This window comes from Triticum aestivum, chromosome 1A (assembly GCF_018294505.1).
Source record: "Triticum aestivum cultivar Chinese Spring chromosome 1A, IWGSC CS RefSeq v2.1, whole genome shotgun sequence".
Lineage (NCBI taxonomy): Eukaryota > Viridiplantae > Streptophyta > Magnoliopsida > Poales > Poaceae > Triticum > Triticum aestivum.
The window spans coordinates 346,824,534-346,831,693 of NC_057794.1; positions in this window are offsets into that span (position 1 = coordinate 346,824,534).

The window sequence follows — 7,160 nt, forward strand, 5'->3', positions numbered from 1 at the left end:
TCACCGATGTTGACTAGTCCGTCTCACGTGATGATCGGACACGGCCTAGTTAACTCGGATCATGTTATACTTAGATTACAGGAGGGATGTCTATCTAAGTGGGAGTTCATTGAATAATTTGATTAGATGAACTTAATTATCATGAACTTAGTCTAAAATATTTACAATATGTCTTGTAGATCAAATGGCCAACGTAGTCCTCAACTTCAACGCGTTCCTAGAGAAAACCAAGCTGAAAGACGATGGCAGCAACTACACGGACTGGGTCCGGAACCTGAGGATCATCCTCATAGCTGCCAAGAAAGATTATGTCCTACAAGCACCGCTGGGTGACGCACTTGTTCTCCCTGCAGAACAAGACGTTATGAACGCTTGGCAGGCACGTACCGATGACTACTCCCTCGTTCAGTGCGGCATGCTTTACAGCTTAGAACCGGGGCTCCAAAAGCGTTTTGAGAGACACGGAGCATATGAGATGTTCGAAGAGCTGAAAATGGTTTTCCAAGCTCATGCCCGGGTCGAGAGATATGAAGTCTCCAACAAGTTCTTCAGCTGTAAGATGGAGGAAAACAGTTCTGTCAGTGAGCACATACTCACTATGTCTGGGTTGCATAACCGCTTGACTCAGTTGGGAGTTAATCTCCCGGATGACGCGGTCATTGACAGAATCCTTCAGTCGCTTCCACCGAGCTACAAGAGCTTTGTGATGAACTTCAATATGCAGGGGATGGAAAAGACCATTCCTGAAGTATTTGCAATGCTGAAATCAGCAGAGGTAGAAGTCAAAAAGGAACATCAAGTGTTGATGGTGAATAAAACCACTAAGTTCAAGAAGGGCAAGGGTAAGAAAGCCTTCAAGAAGGACGGCAAGGGAGTTGCCGCGCCCGGCAAGCAAGCTGTCAGGAAGAAGCCAAAGAATGGACCCAAGCCCGAGACTGAGTGCTTTTATTGCAAGGAAAGTGGTCACTGGAAGCGGAACTACCCCAAATACTTAGCGAACAAGAAGGCCGGCAAAACGAAAGGTATATGTGATATACATGTAATTGATGTGTACCTTACCAGTACTCGTAGTAGCTCCTGGGTATTTGATACCGGTGCAGTTGCTCACATTTGTAACTCAAAGCAGGAGCTACGGAATAAGCGGAGACTGGCGAAGGACGAGGTGACGATGCGCGTCGGGAATGGTTCCAAGGTCGATGTGATCGCTGTCGGCACGCTACCTCTACATTTACCTACGGGATTAGTTTTGAACCTCAATAATTGTTATTTAGTGCCAAGTTTGAGCATGAACATTGTATCAGGATCTCGTTTAATACGAGATGGCTACTCATTTAAATCCGAGAATAATGGTTGTTCTATTTATATGAGAGATATGTTTTATGGTCATGCTCCGATGGTGAATGGTTTATTCTTAATGAATCTCGAGCGTAATGCTACACATATTCATAGTGTGAATACCAAAATATGTAAGATTGATAATGATAGTCCCACATACTTGTGGCACTGCCGCCTTGGTCACATAGGTGTCAAACGCATGAAGAAGCTCCATGCAGATGGACTTTTAGAGTCTCTTGATTACGAATCATTTGACACGTGCGAACCATGCCTCATGGGTAAAATGACCAAGACTCCATTCTCAGGAACAATGGAGCGAGCAACCAACTTATTGGAAATCATACATACTGATGTGTGCGGTCCAATGAGCGTTGAGGCTCGCGGTGGCTATCGTTATGTTCTCACCCTCACTGATGACTTGAGTAGATATGGGTATGTCTACTTAATGAAACACAAGTCTGAGACCTTTGAAAAGTTCAAGGAATTTTAGAGTGAGGTTGAAAATCAACGTGACAGGAAAATCAAGTTCCTGCGATCAGATCGTGGAGGAGAATACTTGAGTCACGAGTTTGGCACACACTTAAGAAAATGTGGAATAGTTTCACAACTCACGCCGCATGGAATACCTCAGCGTAATGGTGTGTCCGAACGTCGTAATCGCACTCTATTAGATATGGTGCGATCTATGATGTCTCTTGCCGATTTACCGCTATCTTTTTGGGGCTATGATTTAGAGACTGCCGCATTCACTTTAAATAGGGCTCCGTCGAAATCCGTTGAGACGACACCGTATGAATTATGGTTTGGGAAGAAACCTAAGCTGTCATTTCTAAAAGTTTGGGGATGCAATGCTTATGTCAAGAAACTTCAACCTGAAAAGCTCGAACCCAAATCGGAAAAATGCGTCTTCATAGGATACCCTAAAGAAACTATTGGGTATACCTTCTACCTCAGATCCGAAGGCAAGATCTTTGTTGCCAAGAATGGGTCCTTTCTAGAGAAAGAGTTTCTCTCGAAAGAAGTAAGTGGGAGGAAAGTAGACCTTGATGAAGTATTACCTCTTGAACCGGAAAATGGCGCAACTCAAGAAAATGTTTCTGAGGTGCCTGCACTGACAAGAGAGGAAATTAATGATGATGATCAAGATACCTCTGATCAAGCTCCTACTGAAATTCGAAGGTCCACAAGGACACGTTCCGCACCAGAGTGGTACGGCAACCCTGTCTTGGAAATCATGTTGTTAGACAATGGTGAACCTTCGAACTATGAAGAAGCGATGATGGGCCCGGATTCCGACAAATGGCTAGAAGCCATGAAATCCGAGATAGGATCCATGTATGAAAATGAAGTATGGAATTTGACTGACTTGCCCGTTGAGCAGCGAGCCATAGAAAATAAATGGATCTTTAAGAAGAAGACAAACGCAGATGGTAATGTGACCATCTATAAAGCTCGGCTTGTCGCTAAGGGTTATCGACAAGTTCAAGGGGTTGACTACGATGAGACTTTCTCACCGGTAGCGAAGCTAAAGTCCGCCCGAATCATGTTAGCAATTGCCGCATTCTATGATTATGAAATATGGCAAATGGACGTCAAAACGGCATTCCTTATTGGTTTCCTTAAGGAAGAATTGTATATGATGCAGCCGGAAGGTTTTGTCAGTCCTAAGAATGCTGACAAGGTGTGCAAGCTCCAACGCTCGATTTATGGGCTGGTGCAAGCATCTCGGAGTTGGAACATTCGCTTTGATGAGATGATCAAAGCGTTTGGGTTTACGCAGACTTATGGAGAAGCCTGCGTTTACAAGAAAGTGAGTGGGAGCTCTGTAGCATTTCTCATATTATATGTAGATGACATACTTTTGATGGGAAATGAAATAGAACTCTTGGACAACATTAAGGCCTACTTGAATAAAAGTTTTTCAATGAAGGACCTTGGAGAAGCTGCTTATATATTAGGCATCAAGATCTACAAGATAGATCAAGATGCCTCATAGGTCTTTCACAAAGCACATACCTTGATAAGATATTAAAGAAGTTCAATATGGATCAGTCTAAGAAGGGGTTCTTGCCCGTGTTGCAAGGTGTGAAATTGAGATCAGCTCAATGTCCGACCATGGCAGAAGATATAGAAGAGATGAGTGTCATCCCCTATGCCTCAGCCATAGGTTCTATTATGTATGCCATGCTGTGTACCAGACCTGATGTAAACCTTGCTGTAAGTTTGGTAGGTAGGTACCAAAGTAATCCCGGCAAGGAACATTGGACAGCGGTCAAGAATATCCTGAAGTACCTGAAAAGGACTAAGGAAATGTTTCTCGTTTATGGAGGTGACGAAGAGCTCGTCGTAAAAGGTTACGTCGATGCTAGCTTCGACACAGATCTGGATGACTCTAAGTCACAAACCGGATATGTGTATATTTCGAATGGTGGGGCAGTAAGCTGGTGCAGTTGCAAGCAGAGCATCGTGGCGGGATCTACATGTGAAGCGGAATACATGGCAGCCTCGGAGGCAGCGCATGAAGCAATTTGGGTGAAGGAGTTCATCACCGACCTAGGAGTCATACCCAATGCGTCGGGGCCAATCAAACTCTTCTGTGACAACACTGGAGCTATTGCACTTGCCAAGGAGCCCAGGTTTCACAAGAAGACCAGGCACATCAAGCGTCGCTTCAACTCCATTCGTGAAAATGTTCAAGATGGAGACATAGATATTTGTAAAGTACATACGGACCTGAATGTAGCAGATTCGTTGACTAAACCTCTCCCTAGAGCAAAACATGATCAACACCAGAATTCCATGGGTGTTCGATTCATTACAATGTAACTAGATTATTGACTCTAGTGCAAGTGGGAGACTGTTGGAAATATGCCCTAGAGGCAATAATAAAAGCATTATTATTATATTTCCTTGTTCATGATAATTGTCTTTATTCATGCTATAATTGTGTTATCTGGAAATCGTAATACATGTGTGAATAATAGACACCAACATGTCCCTAGTAAGCCTCTAGTTGACTAGCTCGTTGATCAACAGATAGTCATGGTTTCCTGACTATGGACATTGGATGTCATTGATAACAAGATCACATCATTAGGAGAATGATGTGATGGACAAGACCCAATCCTAAACATAGCATAAGATCGTATAGTTCGTTTGCTAGAGTTTTTCCAATGTCAAGTATCTTTTCCTTAGACCATGAGATCGTGTAACTCCCGGATACCGTAGGAGTGCTTTGGGTGTACCAAACGTCACAACGTAACTGGGTGACTATAAAGGTATACTACGGGTATCTCCGAAAGTGTCTGTTGGGTTGACACGGATCAAGACTGGGATTTGTCACTCCGTATGACGGAGAGGTATCACTGGGCCCACTCGGTAATGCATCATCATAATGAGCTCAAAGTGACCAAGTGTCTGGTCACGGGATCATGCATTACGGTACGAGTAAAGTGACTTGCCGGTAATGAGATTGAACGAGGTATTGGGATACCGGCGATCGGATCTCGGGCAAGTAACATACCGGTTGACGAAGGGAATTGTATGCGGGGTTGCTTGAATCCTCGACATCGTGGTTCATCCGATGAGATCATTGAGGAGCATGTGGGAGCCAACATGGGTATCCAGATCCCGCTGTTGGTTATTGGCCGGAGAGTCGTCTCGGTCATGTCTACATGTCTCCCGAACCCGTAGGGTCTACACACTTAAGGTTCGGTGACGCTAGGGTTGTAGGGATATGTATATGCAGTAACCCGAATGTTGTTCGGAGTCCCGGATGAGATCTCGGACGTCACGAGGAGTTCCGGAATGGTCCGGAGGTAAAGAATTATATATATGAAGTGCTATTTCGGGCATCGGGACAAGTTTCGGGGTCACCCGTATTATACCGGGACCACCGGAAGGGTCCCGGGGGGTCCACCGGGTGGGGCCACCTGCCCAGGAGGGCCACATGGGCTGTAGGGGGTGCGCCTTGGCCTATATGGGCCAAGGGCACCAGCCCCAAGAGGCCCATGCGCCTAGGGTTCAAGGAAGGGAAGAGTCCCAAAGGGGGAAGGCACCTCCTAGGTGCCTTGGGGAGGAGGGATTCCTCCCTTGGCCGCACCCTCCTAGGAGATTGGATCTCCTAGGGCCGGCGCCCCCCTTGGACTCCCTATATATAGTGGGGAAAGGAGGGCCTCTCAGAACACGCCTTTGGTGCCTCCCTCTCCCTCTCCAACACATCCTCCTCCTCCATAGTGCTTAGCAAAGCCCTGCCGGAGTACTGCAGCTCCATCACCACCATGCCGTCGTGCTGCTGTTGGAGCCATCTCCCTCAACCTCTCCTTCCCCCTTGCTGGATCAAGAAGAAGGAGACGTTACGCTGACCGTACGTGTGTTGAACGCGGAGGTGCCGTCCGTTCGGCGCTAGGATCTCCGGTGATTTGGATCACGTCGAGTACGACTTCCTCATCCCCGTTCTTTGAACGCTTCCGCGCGTGATCTACAAAGGTATGTAGATGCAATCCAATCACTCGTTGCTAGATGAACTCATAGATGGATCTTGGTGAAACCGTAGGAATTTTTTTTGTTTTCTGCAACGTTCCCCATCAGAAGACACCATGAACATGAGAGAACTGAGGTGGCAACTCCAGTTGATAAGCCACCAGTCCCCAACGGGCCAGAATGCAGAAAGGACCAATGTAGAGAGGAGCTAGCTTGCCCTTGACTCCGAACTGATGAGTGCCTCTCAAAGGAGTGACACGCAGATAAGCTTGTTCACCAGGTTGATAAGTTGAACCCCAGTGTTTTCGGTCATAGTTGCTGTTCTGATGGGACTGGGCCGCTTTGAGATTATCCCGGACAATGCGAACCTGCTCTTCAGCTTGTTGAATAATGTCTGGACCAATGAGCGTCCGTACCCAGTTTCTGACCAATTCAGAGGGGTTCGGCACTCACGTCCATATAGCACTTCGAAGGGTGCCATCTTCAAGCTGGCTTGATAACTGTTGTTATAAGAGAACTCCGCATAAGGGAGAGATTCTTCCCACTTCTTGCCGAAAGAAATAACACAAGCCCGAAGCATGTCTTCAAGAATTTGATTGACTCACTCGACTTGGCCTTGGGATTGGGGATGATAAGCAGTGCTCCAGGTAATATGAGTTCCCATTGCCTCTTGGAAACTATCCCAGAACTTCGAAGTGAAAATACTGCAGCGGTCTGAACTGATCTCCTTCGGAATGCCATGGAGTGACACAATTCTGGAGATATACAAGTTTGCTAATTGACTAGCAGTGATAGTTTCCTTGACTGGCAGAAAGTGAGCAACCTTTGAGAATTGGTCGATGACGACAAAGATAGCACCGTTACCTTTCTGAGACTTGGGAAGGCCAGTGACAAAGTCCATCTGAATCTTATCCCACTTCCATTCAGGAATCAGAAGTAGTTGCAGAAGTCCAGCCAGTTTCTGATGTTCTGCTTTGATGCGACGACAAACGTCACATTCTTCAATATATCGAGCAATGTCTTGCTTCATGTTAGACCAATAGTACTTCTGACGGATGTCTAGATACATCTTGGTACTTCCCAGATGAATAGAGAGAGGGGTGTCATGCGCTTCTTTCATCACCTTCTCTGTCATAAGCTCGAACCGGGGTACTACAATGCGATCTCTAAAGTATAAGGTTCCATCTTCACCAAGTGAGAAATCTCTGGATTTCTCTAAGGCAAGATCCTTTTTCATCAAATCAACGTGAGCATCTTTGGCTTGAGCAGACTTAATTACTTTCAATAGAGTTGGTTCCAGGACAAGGTTACTCAGAGAACCATGTGGAACTAGTTGGAGGTTC